Below are 17,387 nucleotides of genomic sequence, written 5' to 3' on the forward strand. Positions count from 1 at the left end.
TTGTCAGGAACCCACGGAGGTGTTTGTTTGTTTACCTGTGATTACGTGGCCATTGATGTTCTACCTGTCCTTCCTCTTTAGTGTTCTTCTTCTATGTCATCTTTATCATTTATTTGTCTTACTTTTTTCTTTTTGTTTTCCTATTGCTTTTTCTCTTTTATTCATAACTGTTCTTAGCCTTTTTTTTGCTTTCTGTTCACATTATTTATTTATTTTTGTTTTTCATTTTTTTTATAATCTGTCTTCCTTTCTTTTATCTCTCTCTCTCTCTCTCTCTCTCTCTCTCTCTCTCTCTCTCTCTCTCTCTCTCTCTCTCTCTCTCTCTCTCTCTCTCTCTGATTCTTTCTTTTCTTTCTTTCCTTCCTTCCTTTCTCTCTTTTTTTCTTTCTCTTTCTTTTTTTCCTTCTTTCTTTCCTTCTTTCCTTCTTCACATTCATTACATCGTTCTCTCTTCCATTCTTCTTCTTTTGTTGTTGTTGTTGTTCTTCTTCTTCTTCTTCTTCTTGCTGTTCCTCTTCTTCATCATCATCTTCGTCTTCTTCTCCTCATTTGCTTATTGCCTCTTCCACCTCCTCCTTCCTTTTCTTTCTTTACTCTTCCACCCTCAAAGCCGGTGTTATCCTCCTCCTCCTCCTCCTCCTTCCTCTTCCTCTTCCTCCTCCTCCTCCTCCTCCTCCTCCATTTTCTTTCCCTTATTTTCCTCTTCATACCGCTCGCCGACGTCCAATATCACAACCTTTTCCTCCTCCTCCCCTTTAATCTTCCTCCTCCTCCTCCTCTTCCTCCTCCTCCTCCTCTTCCCCCTCCTCCTCCTCCTCCTCGTCAACATATCGCTTCCAGAGCCGTTAGGAATCAACACTGGATCTCTTCTTCATCTTCCTCCTTCCTTCCTTTCTTCCTCCCTCTCTCTTTTTCTCTTCACTCTCTCTCTCTCTCTTCCTTATTTGCCTATCCTTGCTTCCTCGCCGCATCTTTCTCTTCCTCTCCTTCTTCTTCTCTTCTTTGCGTTTGGTCCTCTTTTCTTCCTCTCTTTACCTCCTCTCATTCTTTGTAGTCTTCTCTTCTTCTCCTGTACGTCTCCTCTCTTTCTTTCCACCTCTTTATTTCTCTCTTTTCACTATCTTTATTTTTGTCTTCATTACTTCTATGCATTCGTTTCTCTCTCTCTTCTTTCTCTCTTCACTTCCTCTCTTTCTTGGTTTTCTTCTGTTCCCCTTTTCGCCTTCTCTCTCTCTCTCTCTCTCTCTCTCTCTCTCTCTCTCTCTCTCTCTCTCTCTCTCTCTCTCTCTCTCTCTCTCTCTCTCTCTCTCTCTCTCTCTCTCTCCATCTTTTTTTTATTCTCTTCTTTTTAGTCTATCTTTATTTTTGTCTTGATTTCTTTCTCCTCTTCCTTCCTTCCTTCCTTTGTTCCTAATATCTTTCTTCTCTTTTCTTTATCTGTTTTTCGTTATTCCTTTTTTTCCTCTTTCCTTGCAGCAAGGAAATGAGTTCAAGGACACAACAGAATCAGTGACGGGTGTGTGTGTGTGTGTGTGTGTGTGTGTGTGTGTGTGTGTGTGTGTGTGTGTGTGTGTGTGTGTGTGTGTGTGTGTGTGTGTGTGTGTGTGTGTGTGTGTGTGTGTGTTTGTGTGTGTGTGTGTGTGTGTGTGCGTGACTCATGAAATAATAATTTAAATGCAGCGCAAACACAAACATTTAAATCAGCTGAGAAAACACACACACACACACACACACACACACACACACACTCACCCTCAAGCCAACCGTGACATCACACTCACCACCACTTCCCTTCTCCTTCTCTTCCCCCTCCTCCTCCTCCTCCTCCTCTTCCACCTCGACCTCCTCCTCCACCTCCTTCCCCTCACCTCCTCGCTCCATTAAGCCAGGCGGAAGTCCCTCAGTCCCCTCATCCCCTCCCTCACCCTTTCCTCACCTCTCCCTCGTCCCCTTTTCTTCTCTCTCCCTCTTCTTCTCTCCTCCCCTTCTTACCTTCTTCCCGTCAGCTGTGTTAAGACCCCGACCAGCAGCTATTTATTCAGCTCCCCGCCCACCACCAGCCAGCCAGCCAGTGCTCCCACGCAGCCAGTCTGGTCGCCCACGCTTCCTACAATGCAAATAAGGTGGAGTTAGAACCATATAGCCAGGGAGAGTAGAATTGTCACTCCGTATTTGTCTTACTCTTAGGAGGAGGAGGAGGATAACACCGGCTTTGAGGGTGGAAGAGTAGAGAAGTAAGGAAGGAAAGGGGGAAAGAGGCAATTAGGAAGAAGGAAGAAGACGAAAATGATGATGATGGTGAAGATAAGAGAAACAGGAACAAGAACAAGAACCAGAAGATGAATGAAGAACAGTGAAAGAGAGAAAGATGTATTGAATGAAGAGAAACAGGAACAAGAACAAGAACCAGAAGATGAATGAAGAACAGTGAAAGAGAGAAAGATGTATTGAATGAAGAGAAACAGGAACAAGAACAAGAACCAGAAGATGAATGAAGAACAGTGAAAGAGAGAAAGATGTATTGAATGAAGAGAAACAGGAACAAGAACAAGAACCAGAAGAATGAAGAACAATGAGAGAGAGGGAAAGCTGTAATAAATGGAAAGAAGGAAAGAAAAAAAGGAAAAATAGGTATTCACACACACACACACACACACACACACACACACACACACACACACACACACACACACACACATACCAATATTGTCAATACTTATTTGCCTTACTCTGTGTGAAGCGTCATGTGAAGGTGGAAGGGGAAGAGATGAATATAGAAGGGAGGAGGAGGACGTATAAGGACAGAAGGGGAAAGAGGCGTAGGAGGATAACGAAGGATGGTGAGAGGAAAGAGGGAGAAAAGGGGAGGGGATAAAGGAAGATAGAGAGTGATGGAAAAAGAGGAGAGGTGGAAATAGAGGAGTGAGGGACGAGTAAACACACAACCCTTCTTCTTCTTAGAGTGTTGGAGCAAGTTCAACGGTAAAACAAACGGCTTCTTTTTATAGTATTGGAGCAAGTTCAAGGGCAAAACAAACGGCTTCTTTTTATAGTATTGGAGCAAGTTCAAGGGCAAAACAAACGGCTTCTTTTTATAGTATTGGAGCAAGTTCAAGGACAAAACAAACGGCTTCTTTTTATAGTATTGGAGCAAGTTCAAGGGTAAAACAAACGGCTTCTTTTTTTAGTATTGGAGCAAGTTCAAGGGCAAAACAAACGGCTTCTTCTTAGAGTATTGGAGCAAGTTCAACGGTAAAACAAACGGCTTCTTTTTATAGTATTGGAGCAAGTTCAAGGGCAAAACAAACGGCTTCTTTTTATAGTATTGGAGCAAGTTCAAGGGCAAAACAAACGGCTTCTTCTTATAGTATTGGAGCAAGTTCAACGGTAAAACAAACTCTAAAAGGTCCAAAACCAGAGATAAATAAGTTCAAATAGCCTGAAAAAAAATATATGGAAAAGAAAATGTACTCTCTTATTTAACGGAATCTAACTCGAAAATCTTCTCTTTTAGTCGAATCGAAGTCTCTCCGCGTCACGCCACCAACAGGATCTACAGTGACACGCCATTAGGTTTGTCTTTCCTTCGCCCTTCTCCCTCCGTGAAGCGCCTCCGTCGGGCCCCATTACGTAACCAGGCTTGGGGGGGGGACTTTGGGCTGAGGATATCAAGGAAAATTCGTCTCCTTTTTTATGGGTAGGCTTAAGAAAAGGACGCAGGAGAACGGGAAAGTATTATTAAGTGATGTTACGTGGTCCTTTCCCTCGTCTCTGTTTTATGCTTATTTCTGTTATGTAACCAAATTCTAACGCGTCTTTTTGGTAACAGCGTAAAATTCGTCTTTTTTTAGTGGGAGAGGAAAGGAACAGAAGGAGAACGGGGAAGTATTTTAAGAGCTGTCTCGTGGTCCTTTCATTCTTCTTTGTTTTATGCTTCTTTTTAGTTATATAACCAAATTTTAACGCGTCTTTTTGGTATTAGCTTCAAATGTGTCTTCCTTTTTTATGGGTCGGCTTAAGGAAAGGACGCAGGGGAAGGGGAAAGTATTATTAAGCGCTGTCTCGTGATCTTTTTCCTCGTCTTTTATTCTTATTTCAGTTATATAACCAACTTCAACGCGTCTCTTTATGTGATGGCTTAAAATTCGTCTTCTTTTTCTTATTGGTGAGCTTATGAACACGCGAGGAGAACGGTCAAGTAATGCTGTGAAAATAAATCTAACGAAATAAATCTTGTGTAATAGTCGTTTCTCTTCTGTTTCACGTTTCTTTCCGTTATATAACCAGATTTTTAACGCGTCCCTTTGCTAATAACATAAAACTCGCCCTCCTTTTTTATGGAATGGCATATATTTACAACACGCGAGAACTGTCAAGTAAAATTAAAGCTGTCCTGGTCTTCTTCCTCTTCTTTGTTTTATGATCATCTCACTTATATAACCAGTCTCGGGTTCGTCCTTTTGCTGAGAGAATAATATAAACTATCCTTTTTGCTATCCGGCAGACGTACAGCTGAATGACACTACCAAAGAGAAGATACTCTAAATACTGTTAGATGTAGTGTCGAGAATTTGATCCCCTTCTTTGTTCCATACATATCTCCGTTATATAACCAATTTCACGCGACTATCTGTTTTTTGTTGTTTTTTTCGATAAGGAAGACGTAAGCTACAAGACTTATCACCAAATGGAAGATATATTAAATGGTGTCAGTTGTGTCGATAAATCCTTCCTTTTCTGTTTTATGCTTTCATCAAATATTAAACAGCATAGAATTTCTCTTCTCTTTTCTATCAGTAAGGCGTAAAACCACAAAACCTATCACCAAATAGAAGATTTAGTAAATAGCGTTAGTTGTTGTGTCAAGGTTATGTTTCTCTCCCTAGTTCCACGTATAAAACCAGATTCTAACGCGTCTCTTTGGCAGTAGCGCAAAATTTGTCTTCTTTTCAATCAGGGAGACGAAAGACCACATGCAGAACGTATCACCCAATGGAAGATATAGTAAATAGCGTTAGTTGTTGTGTCAAGGTTCTGTTCCTCTTCCTATGTTCACGTATATAACTTGATTTTAACGCGTCTCTTTGTCAGTGGCGCTAAATATGTTCTCTTTTTCTATCAGTAAGGCGCAAGACCACAAAGCCTATTACCAAATGGAGGATATGGTAAGTAGTGTTAGTTACTGTATCAAGGTTCTGTTCCTCTCCCTAGTTTCACGTATGTAGCATAAGAAAAATCAATGAAAACCAGACTGAGTTACATAACCAGCTTAGGGTGAGTAAAACCCGTATTCTTTTTCACTCACGAAGACTTAAACCTTACACAGCATCTCACTCATACGAAGAACTATTGATTAACATTAACTTCTATACCAGGACGCTGCATCTACCCTTAAACAAAAAGGTCTACCACAATGAAAGCTACAAGAATGGATGGTTTGATAGGCAAGTTACCCCTTCACAATCCTGGTTCTCTGTGCCTCGTTTTCTGTGGTCGCCGGCGGGGTTGTATCTGGCAGTCTGAACGTTTTTTCCTGCCTGTCACGTTTTTGTAGCCACCCGTCACAAAGGCTGCCTGGCTCCCTCCCGCGGTTATGTTCCCCTCACGACAATGTTTCCCTTACTCGAGAGATAATATTATTGAAACTAAAGGGAGCCCAGGAACCATACGCCAAGCCAGCCAGCAAGATAGTCAGGAAAAGAACTCGGTTCAACCTCAACCATACAACCAAAGACTTTGCAACCATCACCTACAACCCAAACGGGGCTAGACAACCATACGCCTAGTCAGCCAAAGAACTCGAATCAACCTCAACCATACAACCTTAAGAAGATCACAACCAAAGACTTAGCAACCATCACCTACAACCCAAACAGAACTAGACAACCATACGCCTAGTCAGCCAACAGGATAGTCAACCAGCCAAAGAACTCGAATCAACCTCAACCATACAACCTTAAGAAGATCACAACCAAAGACTTAGCAACCATTACCTACAACCCAAACAGAGCTAGACAACCATACGCCTAGACAGCCAGCCAGATAGTCAACCAGGCAACCAGACCGTTAAATCAATCTCAACCATACAACCTTACTAAGAACATGACGACCAAAGACTGAAATCACCAACCACAAAGTAAATAAAGGAAGACAACCAACCAGCCAGTCAACCAGGAAGTCAGGCAGCCAAAGAACGTGAATCAACCTCAACCAAGCAACCTTACGAAGAACATATAACCTAATACACAGTAACCATATCCACCTACAACCAAAATGAAGCCAGACATGAACCACCCAGACAATCACACAACCATACCATGAACCCTCCTCAACCAAACAGCCTTACAAGGAACATAATCACATGCACACAGTAACCACCACCACTACCAACCAAACATAGATACAGGCCTCATTTACCACCACCACCACCACCACCACCATCACCACCACCACCACCACCACCACCACCACCACCACCACCATCACCACCACCACCAAATGTTATCACCACTATACAACACACTACGTCTACTTCCACTACTACCTCCATACATTACCACCGTCACCACCACCACCAGTAACACCAAAAGATACGATCACACCCTATACAATATCCACCAACACCACCACCACCACCTCCCACCACCACTAACTTATACTAGACATCAAAGTAACCTACGAAAATAGTAAAAATAAGTTGAAATAAATAAATAAGAGCATAAAATAATAAAAATGAGCTTGATTTCTTACCTTACAAATATATATTATCACGAGAGAGAGAGAGAGAGTATCTACATAAAAAGTATCGGATCCTTCTCAGCGGAACATCTTAATAAACTCACATTTAAAGGAACACCAAAAAGAGAAGCATCTGGAAGGCTTATCCGCGCTGAGCCTCTCCTCCTCCTCCTCCTCCTCTTCCTCCCTTCTCTTCCATTTTCTCTTCCTCCCTTCCCTTCCCTTCGGTCTTCCTTCTTTTCCTTCCTCTTCCTTGTTTTCTTACTTCCCTTCCTTCCCCTTCCTTCTCTTCCTCTTCCCCTAGCAAGTCATCCTTCCTTCCTTCCTTTTCCTTCCTTCTTTTCTTCCTTCTTTCCTTCCTCTTCCTTGTTTTCTCACTCCCCTTCCTTCCCCTTCCTTCTCTTCCTCTCCCCCTAGCAAGTCATCCTTCCTTCCTTCCTTTTCCTCTCTTCCTTCTTTCCTTCCTCTTCCTAGTATTCTCACCTTCTTTCTCTCCCTTTCTTCCGCATCCTCCTCTCTCTCAACCCAGTCATCCTTCCTTCATTTTCCTTCTTTCCTTTCTTCTTTTTCTTCCTCTTCCTTGTTTTCTCACCTTCTTTCTTTCCCTTTCTTCCTCATCTTCCTCTATCCCTAGCAAGTCATCCTTCCTTTTCCTCCCTTCCTTCCTCTTCCCTTCTCCCTTCCTTCCTCCTCCTCCTCCTCCTCCTCCGGGCCTTTACCTTTCCTTCTCTCACTGTAATTATTTGTAGGCCTAACGTGGGCGAGGAGAGGGGCGGCGAAGAAGAGAAGGCTCCGAAATGGGCTGTTCTGAGCGCGGCGCCTCGGCTCAAGTCACGGGCGAAGAGTGTATTATTGGCAGGTAGGTGAAGGGGGGGAGGGGGGGGAGGGGAGGGGGAAGAGAGGAGAGGAAAGGAAGGAAAAGGAAGAAAAAAAAGTTGATGGGTAGAAGTGGTGAGAGACGAAGAATAGAATAGAAGAATGGGGATAGAAGAATAGAGATGATGAAGGAGACGAAGGAAGGGAGGGGGGGGAAGGAATGAGGGAAAAGGAAGGAGTGTGTGTGTGTGTGTGTGTGTGTGTGTGTGTGTGTGTGTGTGTGTGTGTGTGTGTGTGTTGTCATATGTTACCCAGCGCCCATGTCTGTCTTTTAAATGTTTTTGTCTTTCTGTTTTTTTTCTGTTTGTCTGTCTGTCTGTCTATTTCTATCACCCTCTCTCTCTGTGTCTGTCTGTATGTGTGCCCGTCTTCTTTCTCTCTCTCTCTCTCTCTCTCTCTCTCTCTCTCTCTCTCTCTCTCTCTCTCTCTCTCTCTCTCTCTCTCTCTCTCTCTCTCATACATTAATCTAGCTTTTTTGATCTTCTATAGTCGTTTTTCTTCTTCCCATTAGAGAGAGAGAGAGAGAGAGAGAGAGAGAGAGAGAGAGAAAAGGAAGCTTACACAGATAAAATATGTAAATCTGTCTCAATCTCCGCGTCTCCCTTCCTTCCTTTCCTCCCTCCCTTCCTCTCCTATTTCTCCCTCTCAATTTCTCTCCCTCATCCTCACCTTTCCTCCCTTCCCTCCTTCCCTCCAACCTTCACCCGTCCCGCCCTGCCTTCAAGCCTATTCTTCCCTCCAATCCCTCCCTCCATCTCTCCCTTCCTTCCCTCCATCTCTCCCATGACCTGAGGCACAATCGAGGGGGTCACACCCACATTAAGATTAGGACAGTGATGAAAGTTCCTTATGTGGGAGTGTGTGTGTGTGTGTGTGTGTGTGTGGGGGAGGGAGGGGAGGAGGGGGAGAGAGGAGAGAAGGGGGAGAAAATGGGAGGGGGAGTACATGGGAGAGGGAAAAAGGGAAGAAGGAGGGGAATGAAAGGAGGGAAGGAGGGAGAATGGGATGGAGGGAGAAGAATGGATGAAGGGAGGGAAGGAATGGAAGGGAGGACAGTCACATTGGTAGAGGGAAAGAGGGAAGGAGGAAGGAGATGAAAGAATTGAAGGAGAGAAGGGGAGGAAAGAAAATGGAGGGAAGAAGGGAGGAAGGGAGGATATTAGAAGAAGAAAGGAAAGGGAGACTAAATACGTAACGAGGGAAAGGAACTACGTAACAGAGAGAGAGAGAGAGAGAGAGAGAGAGAAAGGGGGAGGGAGGAGAAGCAAAGAGAAAGAGAGAAAGAGCAGAAGATGAAGAGGCTCAGATGAAGAATGGAAGCGAGGAGATGAAAAAGGAGAGAGGAACAAGAGAAGGAGGAGGAGGAGGAGGAGGAGGAGGAGGGGAGCAGACAGAAATAAATAGTAAGCGTATGAAAGATGGTGTGAGAATGGGAACGAGGAGGAGGAGGAGGAGGAGGAGGAGGAGGAGGAGGAAGAGGAAGAGTAATGAAAAGAATGGAGGAAGAGGGTGTGGGAAAGCGTGAAGAAGAGCCTGGGAAGAAGAGTGAGGGAGAGGAGGAAGAAGACGAGGGAGAGAGGGGAGGGAGAGGGAGAGGGTGAAGGAGAGAGAGGGAGGGAGGGAGAGGTAAGGGCCAGCCTCCCCTCACCCACCCCAAATTCTCCGGACAGAACCATCTATCACCAGCCTCGCCCTCATCCACGCCGCCGCCTCCCACGCTAGGCTGAGACAGGTTAAGAGGCAGGAGGAGGGGCAGGCTAAGGTAGGCCAAATACACGCGAGAAAGCATTAAACATCAACTCCAAACGCCCATATTATAAGCTAGATAGGAGAGAGGTGAGGTTGGGGCAGGTTAAGAGCAGGAGGAGGGGCAGGCTAAGGTAGGCCAAATACACGTGAGAAAGCATTAAACATCAACTCCAAACGCCCGTATTATAAGCTAGATAGGAGAGAGGTGAGGTTGGGACAGGTTAAGAGGCAGGAGGAGGGGCAGGCTAAGGTAGGCCAAATACACGCGAGAAAGCATTAAACATCAACTCCAAACGCCCATATTATAAGCTAGATAAGAGAGAGGTGAGGCTGGTACAGGTTAAGAGGCAGGGGAAATGGCAGGGAAGCCGAATACACGCGAGAAAGCATTAAATATCAACTTCTACCCAGCACGAGATAGACAAACGCCAATATCACAAGCTCTCTCTTCCTTCGCTCTTCTTCCGATATTACTAAGCATTAAACATTGACTTCTAGGTAAACATAGATAAACTCTCATATTACTAGCTTGTCCTCTCTTCCTACGCCGTTTCCTTTCAGAGCATCTTCAAATATTAGGTTACCACAGAGTTCCCAATCAGTCTCAGGTGTTCAGAGGTAAGGTAAATATAGGAAAACGTTAAAATAACCTCCCCACATTATAATTCTCGCAGGTAATCATATCCACACCTCGTCTACTCATCTTAAATTAATTCTTTGATTGGCATAGCGTTCCCAACTTCCCAGCCAGGCTCAGGTGTCCCCAGGTAAGGTAAATATAGGAAAACGTAAAAATAACCTCCCCACATTATAATTCTCGCAGGTAATCATATCCACACCTCGTCTACTCACCTTAAATTGATTCTTTGATTGGCATAGCGTCCCCAACTTCCCAGCCAGGCTCAGGTTTCCACATACACGCAGAAAACAAGAAGAGTAGAAAATAAACTCCTCACTTTACAATTCTCAGAGGTAATAAATCATATACCTCTTCTATTCCCTTTTAAATTGATGCTTAGATTGACACCCAGCAAGCCTCAGATATTTACAAAGAAGATTAAAACAAGCAAAAAAAAAACATTCCCACATTACAATTCTCGCATATAATCAATCATACCTGTACTTCTTCTCTCCCTTTTAAATTGATGCTTAGATTGGCTGCTCCAGGTATTTACAAGGAAGATAAGCACAAAAGAGTATAAATAACCTTCCCTACAATACAATCATCCTATATAATCATACCTCTACCTCGCCCTTCCACCATAAATTGATCCTTGGATTGACATAGCGTTCCCAACTACCCAGCCAGGCCCAGGTGTCCACAGGTAAGGTAAATACAAGAAAATACACTAACAACATTCCCAAATCACAATCATCGCAGGTAATCACATCCCCACCTCGTCCATTCACCTGAACCACCTCGCAGATTGACGCAAGGTTCCCAGGTATACAAGCCCCGGGTGCGATTATCAGGGGTCAGGTACTCCCCGGGCGGGCTTAATTACTCCCAGGTGAGTCTCAGCGTTTCCAGGTAAGTCACAGTAAGCTTAAGGGAATTCAGAGGAAGATTAACGTCAGGGAAAGGTCGCGTACAGGTGGATTTAGATGGAAACGCGATATGGGGGAGAGAGGGGAAGGAGAAGGAGAAGGAGGAGGGAGAGAGGGAGTTATGATAGATGATAGGAAAGAGAGAGAGAAAAGGAGGAGAAGGAGGAAAAGGAGGATGGAAGCGGATGATGAGTATAGGAGGAAAGAAAGGGAGGGCGACTGTGGGGAAGGAAAAAGGAGGAAAGTGATATTTGAGGAGACAAGAGGGAGGAACGAGAAAGAGAAAGAGGGAGGAACGAGGAACGAGGAAGGAAGAAAGTAAGGAGAGAAAAGTGGTGATAATTGATGGGTTAGAGAAAGAAAGGTGGAACGAGAGAGGGAGAGAAAGAAATAGGAAGAAAATAGAGGGAGGGGAAAAGAGAAAGAGAGAGAGGAAAGAGGAGGAGAAAAGTAAGGGAACAGAAAATGAGGGACGGAAGAAAGGAGAGAGAAAGATTAGAAGTGATAATACAGATGATAAAGTAAGAGAAAGTAAGAGAAGAAGGAAGGAGAAGGAAGAAAGTAGATGGGCAGAAATAGCAATAGAGAGGAATAGAGAGTGAGAGGAGAAAAGGAAGAAGGAAAAGGGAGAAAGAAGAGGGAACAGAGACGATAGGCAATGACAGATGATAGGAAAGACGAAAGGGAAGGAGAGAGGGAAAGAAAGGAGAAGAAGGAAAGAAGATAGATAAAAGAAATGAGAGAACGAGAAAGGAAAAAAAATAAGAAGGAAAAAAGAAGAGAGAGGAATGATGAAAGGGAAGGGAGGAGGAGGGTACTGACGAAGATGGGTGAGGTAGAAGAATCGGTGTGTGGGAGAGAGATCAGAAAACGTGATGGGTGATGGATGAAGAGGGAGAATTAATAAAGGGTAGATGGGCGCTGCGAGGGATGATGATGGATGAACGGCGGATGAGACGAAGAAGAAGAACGAAGGAGAAAGAAAGAAGTAGATGCGAAGATGTAGATGGAGGAACAGAAGTAAAGTGAAGTGAAGGAAAGGGAAATGGAAAACTTGCCATATTATCGTATTCACCACATTGTATTTATTACTTTTAAGCCTTAAACTCTCGTACTTATACAAAAAACGATAGAAAATTGAAGTTTGCGTTAAAACTCCTATTTATTGATGCTAGTTTGTTTGTTTTTGCTACAGTAATAAGTCAGAAACTACGAAAAATACAAAGCGATGATGGGAAAGAATAAGGCGAGGAAAGAGAATAAGGGGAGATAGATGGAAGAGATTAGACAAGGGAAATAGAACGGATAAACACAGGAGAGGAAAGAAGAAGAAGGGAGAAAGATGGAATAGGAGAAAAATAGGGAAGAGAAAAAGGGAGATAGATGGAAGGGATTAGACAAAAGGAAAAAGAAAGGAAAAAACACAGTACAGGAAAGAAGAAGAAGGGAGAAAGATGGAAAAGGAGAAAAATAGGGAAGAGAAAAAGGGAGATAGATGGAAGAGATTAAACAAAAGGAAACAGAAAGGAAAAAACACAGTACAGGAAAGAAGAAGAAGGGAGAAAGATGGGAAAGAAGAAAAACAGGAAACATAAAAAGGAAATACGAGAAACAGAAGAGAGAAGTGGAGAATAAACAAAAGGAAGAGGAAGAAATAATACCCATAACTTAAACAAAACAAAAAAACGAAGAGGAAGAAGATGAAAGATGAACTGAGGGAAGAAAAATAAAAAAGGAATAAACTACAAGATGATAAAAGGAAGATAAAGGACAAAAAAGCATTAGGAAAGATGTAGGTAAGGTAGGAAAAGGTAAAGAAATCATAAACTGGAGGGAAGAGGAGGAGGAAGGGAGGGAGGAAGGGAAGGAGGAGGAGGGAGGAAGAAGGTAAAAATAACTATTGGGTGATGTATGAAAAGGTAGATCAATGTTTGCTATTGGGGATGAGTTTGTGAGAGGGGGAGGAGGAGGAGAAAGGAAGAAGAAGGATTGGGAGGTAGAAGACGGGAGGGAAGGGAGAGAAAGGGGGATTGAGAGCAAAGAACGATAGAACGATTTGAAGAAGAGAAACGTGTAGGGAGAGAGAAAGGGTGAGGGAAGGGAAGAAGAGGAATGGGGAGATAGAGGAGGGAAGGAAAAAGGGAGGCAAGAAAGGGAGGGGAAGGAGAGTAAGACTGTAGATGGAAAGGAAAGAGGAAGAAAAGGGGAAGAGAAGAACTAGGAGATAGGGGAAGGTTGATGAGAAGGGGAAGGAAGGGAAGAGAAGGAAAGTAGAGGTAAGGGAAAGAGGAAGAGAAGAAAAGGAATTGTGTGTCTAAGGTAAGGGAGAGAGAAGATGTAAGGGAATAGGTAAAGGAATATAAAAGCATAAGAAAGAAGACCAAGATAGAGGTTGAAGGGAGAGGTAAGGAAGGTAAGGTAATTTAACAAGATGGGAAAGTGGAGGCTAAGTCTAAGGTAAGGGAGAGAGAGGACGTAAAGGGAATAGGTAAGGGACATAGGAGCATAAGAAAGAACCCCAATATAGAGGTTGAAGGGAGAGGTAAGGAAGAGAAGGTAAGGTAAGAAGATGAGGGAAGAGGAGGGTAAGTCTAAGGTAAGGGAGAGAGAGGATAGAAGGGAATAGGTAAAAGAAGATAGGAACATAGGAAAGATCACGAGAGGTAAGGAGAGGTAAAGTAAGGTAAAAAAAAAAATGGGCAGCTCTATACGCCAGGTAAAACTCCCCACCCTTACCCTTCCCTCCCTCCCCTTCCCTTACACCTGTCACACCTGGGGGGCACGGGGGGAAGGTGTGCGCGGGCAGGTGTGTTATTAGTGTTCTGTCTGTGTTTATTTACCCTTCGTCCACCTGTCCACGGGCATCCTAAACCTTATAATTACCGAGTGTTGTTAATGGATATGTTGATCTCTCAGGTGAGCTTGTGCGAGAGAGAGAGAGAGAGAGAGAGAGAGAGAGAGAAAGAAAGAAAGGGGGGTAAGGGGAGGTCAGGGCCTTAGGGGGTCGTCGGGAACACTGTAATCTCAATGAATACTAGATGGTAAGGTTATAGACACACACACACACACACACACACACACACACACACACACACACACACACACCTATATTCACCTCATCTTCCGTGTTTTCTTTCTTTCTTTTTCTTTTTTCTTTCTTTTTTTTCTCTCATTTTCTCCTTTTTATCCCATTCCCTTTCTTTTCCTCAATATTTTCTCCTATTTTTTTCTTTTTTTTCTTCTAATTATCTATATCTGTCTGTCTATCTACTTATCTGTCTATGTATCTATCTGTCTATTTATCTCTTTTTTCCTTTTTTTCTCTCATTTCCTTCTTTTTATCCCATTCCCTTTCTTTACCTCAATATTTTCTACTTTTCCTTTTTTTCTTAATTATCTCTATCTACCTTTCAATCTACTTATCTATCTATCTATCTATCTATTTATCTCTTTTTTCCTTCTTTTTTTTCTCATTTCCTTCGTTTTGTCCCATTCCCTTTCTTTACCTCAATATGTTCTACTTTTTCCTTTTTTTCTTAATTATCTTTATATACCTTTCAATCTACTTATCTGTCTATCTATCTATCTATCTATCTATCTATTTATCTGTCTATCTATCTCCTTAACTCCCTCACCCTGCCTCCCTTCCCCCACCTCTTTCTCCCTTCCTTCATCTCTCTGTCTCCCTCCCCTTCTATACACATATACTACTTCTAAATCATATACACGAAATGGGTTGTCACATCCTTGAGTCACGCCTCCTTCACCCTCTCCCTCGTGCATCACCGCGGCTGTCTGATTCAATCTTGCGCCCAGACTTTATGTGCCAGAGCGCCTGAGAGCAAGGAGGCCTGAGAGAGAGGGAGTGTGTGTTAGTTGGGGTCCACTCTCGAGGCCTATAAATGTATGTGTGTGTGTGTGTGTGTGTGTGTGTGTGTGTGTGTGTGTGTGTGTGTGTGTGTGTGTATAGCTGATGGTGTTTTTGCTGTTGTTGTTGTTTTGTGGTGTGGCGCCCAAAACGTTTGATACTACGAGTCCCTATCTTCTGGGTGCGCCTCGTGGTCACTCTCTCAAGGAAGAAGTGTATTTTTTTATCTCTTTACAGCATCCCTCGCCGCCCAGTCCGAGGATATCCTTATTATTACATACAGTTGTCCGCCGTCAATATCGCCGCAGGGACAAAGGGAGGGGCTCTGCTGACTGCTATCTCTTCACACAGCTGTATAGATTTGAACCTCTCTCTCTCTCTCTCTCTCTCTCTCTCTCTCTCTCTCTCTCTCTCTCTCTCTCTCTCTCTCTCTCTCTCTCTCTCTCTCTCTCTCTCTCTCTCTCTCTCTCTCTCTCTCTCTCTCTCTCTCTCTCTCTCTCTCTCTCTCTCTCTCTCTCTCTCTCTCCTCCAATCTTCTGCTATATATATTTTCCCTGTCTCCCCTGTCCTTCACCTTCTCCTTCATCTTTCCTATGTCTGTTCTTCTATTTATCTTTATTGTTTTCCTTCTCTTCTGATTTCTATTTCCTCTCTCCTTTCTCCCTCCTCCTCCTCCTTTCTCTTTCCTATTGTTATTATTCTCCTCTTTCTCGCATTTTTTCTCCTTTTTCTTTTTTTCTTACTATTTTTTTCTTTTTTCTATTCTTATTCTTCTGTTTCTCCTAATTCCGTTTCTCCTTCTTCTCGTTCTTCTCTTTTCCCTCCTCCTCCTTCTTATCTATTTTCTATTCCTGTTCTCCTCTTCCTCTCTCTCTCTCCTTTATTTCTCCTTCTTCTTTTCATTCTCCTTCTATTTCTTCTTATTTTTCTTTTTCCTCTCGTCCTCCTCCCCCTTATCTCTTTCCTACTCTTATAATCCTCTTCCTCCTTCTCTCCTTTCTCCTCCTCCTCCTCCTCCTCCTCCTCCTTTTTCCTCTTCTCGTTCCTCTTAATTTCCCTCGTCCTCATTCTCATTCTTCTTCATTTCATCCTTCTCGTAAACTCGTCCATGCTCTCTCTTGTCCTCCTCCTCCTCCTCTTCCTGTTCCTCTTCCTCTTCCTCTTCCTCCTCCTCCGCCTCAAGCCTCACTGCCTGTCTCCTTAAGTCCTTCCTCGCCCCCTTCGTGATCCCAACAAAGGTTCTCACGCCACACACACACACACACACACACACACACACACACACACACACACACACACACACACACACACGTGGTGATTACGTATCACGAGTGTAGGACATGATCAGGCCTTGGTGAATACATATTATGAGTCTAGCACATGATCAGGCCGTGGTAATTACGAATTACACCTACTCCCATTAGCCCCCTCCCTCCCCATTACCGTTAACCCCCGCCCCTTTTAATTATCAGCACGCAATTTACTGACCCCATTTACCCAGTATTCGACACCTCACATGACCTATTTTCGAGTTTCACCTACTCCCATTAGCCCCCTCCCCCCCCATTACCGTTAACCCCCGCCTGTTTTAATTATCAGCACGCAATTTACTGAGCCCATTTACCCCATATTCGCCACCGAACATGAGCTAATTACGAATTCCACCTACTCCCATTACCCCCCCATTATTATTGAGCCCCGCCCCCTCTAATTATCACCACGCGGAGGAGGAGGAGGAGGTGCATGCGTGCGTGCGTGCGTGCGTGCGTGCGTGCGGGCTCGTGTGTGTGTGTGTGTGTGTGTGTGTGTGTGTGTGTGTGTGTGTGTGTGTGTGTGTGTGTGTTTGAATGAGTGAGTGAGTGAGTGAGTGAGCGAGCGAATAAGTGAGTGTGTGCGTGCGTGCGTGCGTGCGTGCGTGCGTGCGGGCGGGCGGGCGGGCGAGCGGGCGTGCGTGCGTGCGTGCGGACGGGAGGGCGAGTGTGTGTGTGTGTGTGTGTGTGTGTGTGTGTGTGTGTGTGTTTCAAGTTTGTCTTGGATTGGCGATTAAAAATCTCGTGTTAAAACGGCGTTCTAGTTAGGACGTTGTAATGTTACTGCTGATGCGGGCAGAGTTTCCGCCCCATTTTTCCATCTTGTTCCCGATGCCGAGCGAGTGGAATTGCGTTGATTTGAACGCATTATTACGTGTTCCCTCTTAGGGGAAGGCCAAGTGTTTTGGTGGTTGGCGGGCATAGCTTCTGCCCGGCCTTTAGCGGGCAGAGTTTCCGCGTTAGTTGTTCCATGTTGTTTCCCGATGACTTTGAGTGAGTGAAGTCACTCCCTCCTGTATTGTCGGTTGAAAAGCTCGTGTTAAAATGGCGTCCAAGTTAGGGCGTTGTATTTTTCACGTTGCTTTTGCGGGCAGAGTTTTCGCCCCCTCTTGTCTCGTGGTGGCGAGCGAGTGGGAATGTGTTGCTTTGCACGCATTATTGCGTTAATCTCTCTCTCTCTCTCTCTCTCTCTCTCTCTCTCTCTCTCTCTCTCTCTCTCTCTCTCTCTCTCTCTCTCTCTCTCTCTCTCTCTCTCTCTCTCTCTCTCTCTCTCTCTCTCTCTCTCTCTCTTTTTTCTT

At 44.0% G+C, this 17,387-nt stretch overlaps 1 protein-coding gene across 1 annotated transcript in view; it reads right to left on the minus strand.

The window, feature by feature from the left end:
* LOC127002785 (uncharacterized) overlaps positions 1–2,103 on the minus strand; it is a 109,738-nt gene extending 107,635 nt beyond the window's left edge. The window contains exon 1 of the mRNA XM_050869224.1: positions 1,993–2,103. The gene's annotated coding sequence lies outside the window, so the exon portion shown is untranslated. The remainder of the gene's footprint in view (positions 1–1,992) is intronic.
* Between the last annotated feature and the right edge of the window lie 15,284 nt (positions 2,104–17,387).

The sequence above is a fragment of the Eriocheir sinensis genome, chromosome 1, assembly GCF_024679095.1.
Source record: "Eriocheir sinensis breed Jianghai 21 chromosome 1, ASM2467909v1, whole genome shotgun sequence".
NCBI classification, from domain to species: Eukaryota; Metazoa; Arthropoda; class Malacostraca; order Decapoda; family Varunidae; genus Eriocheir; species Eriocheir sinensis.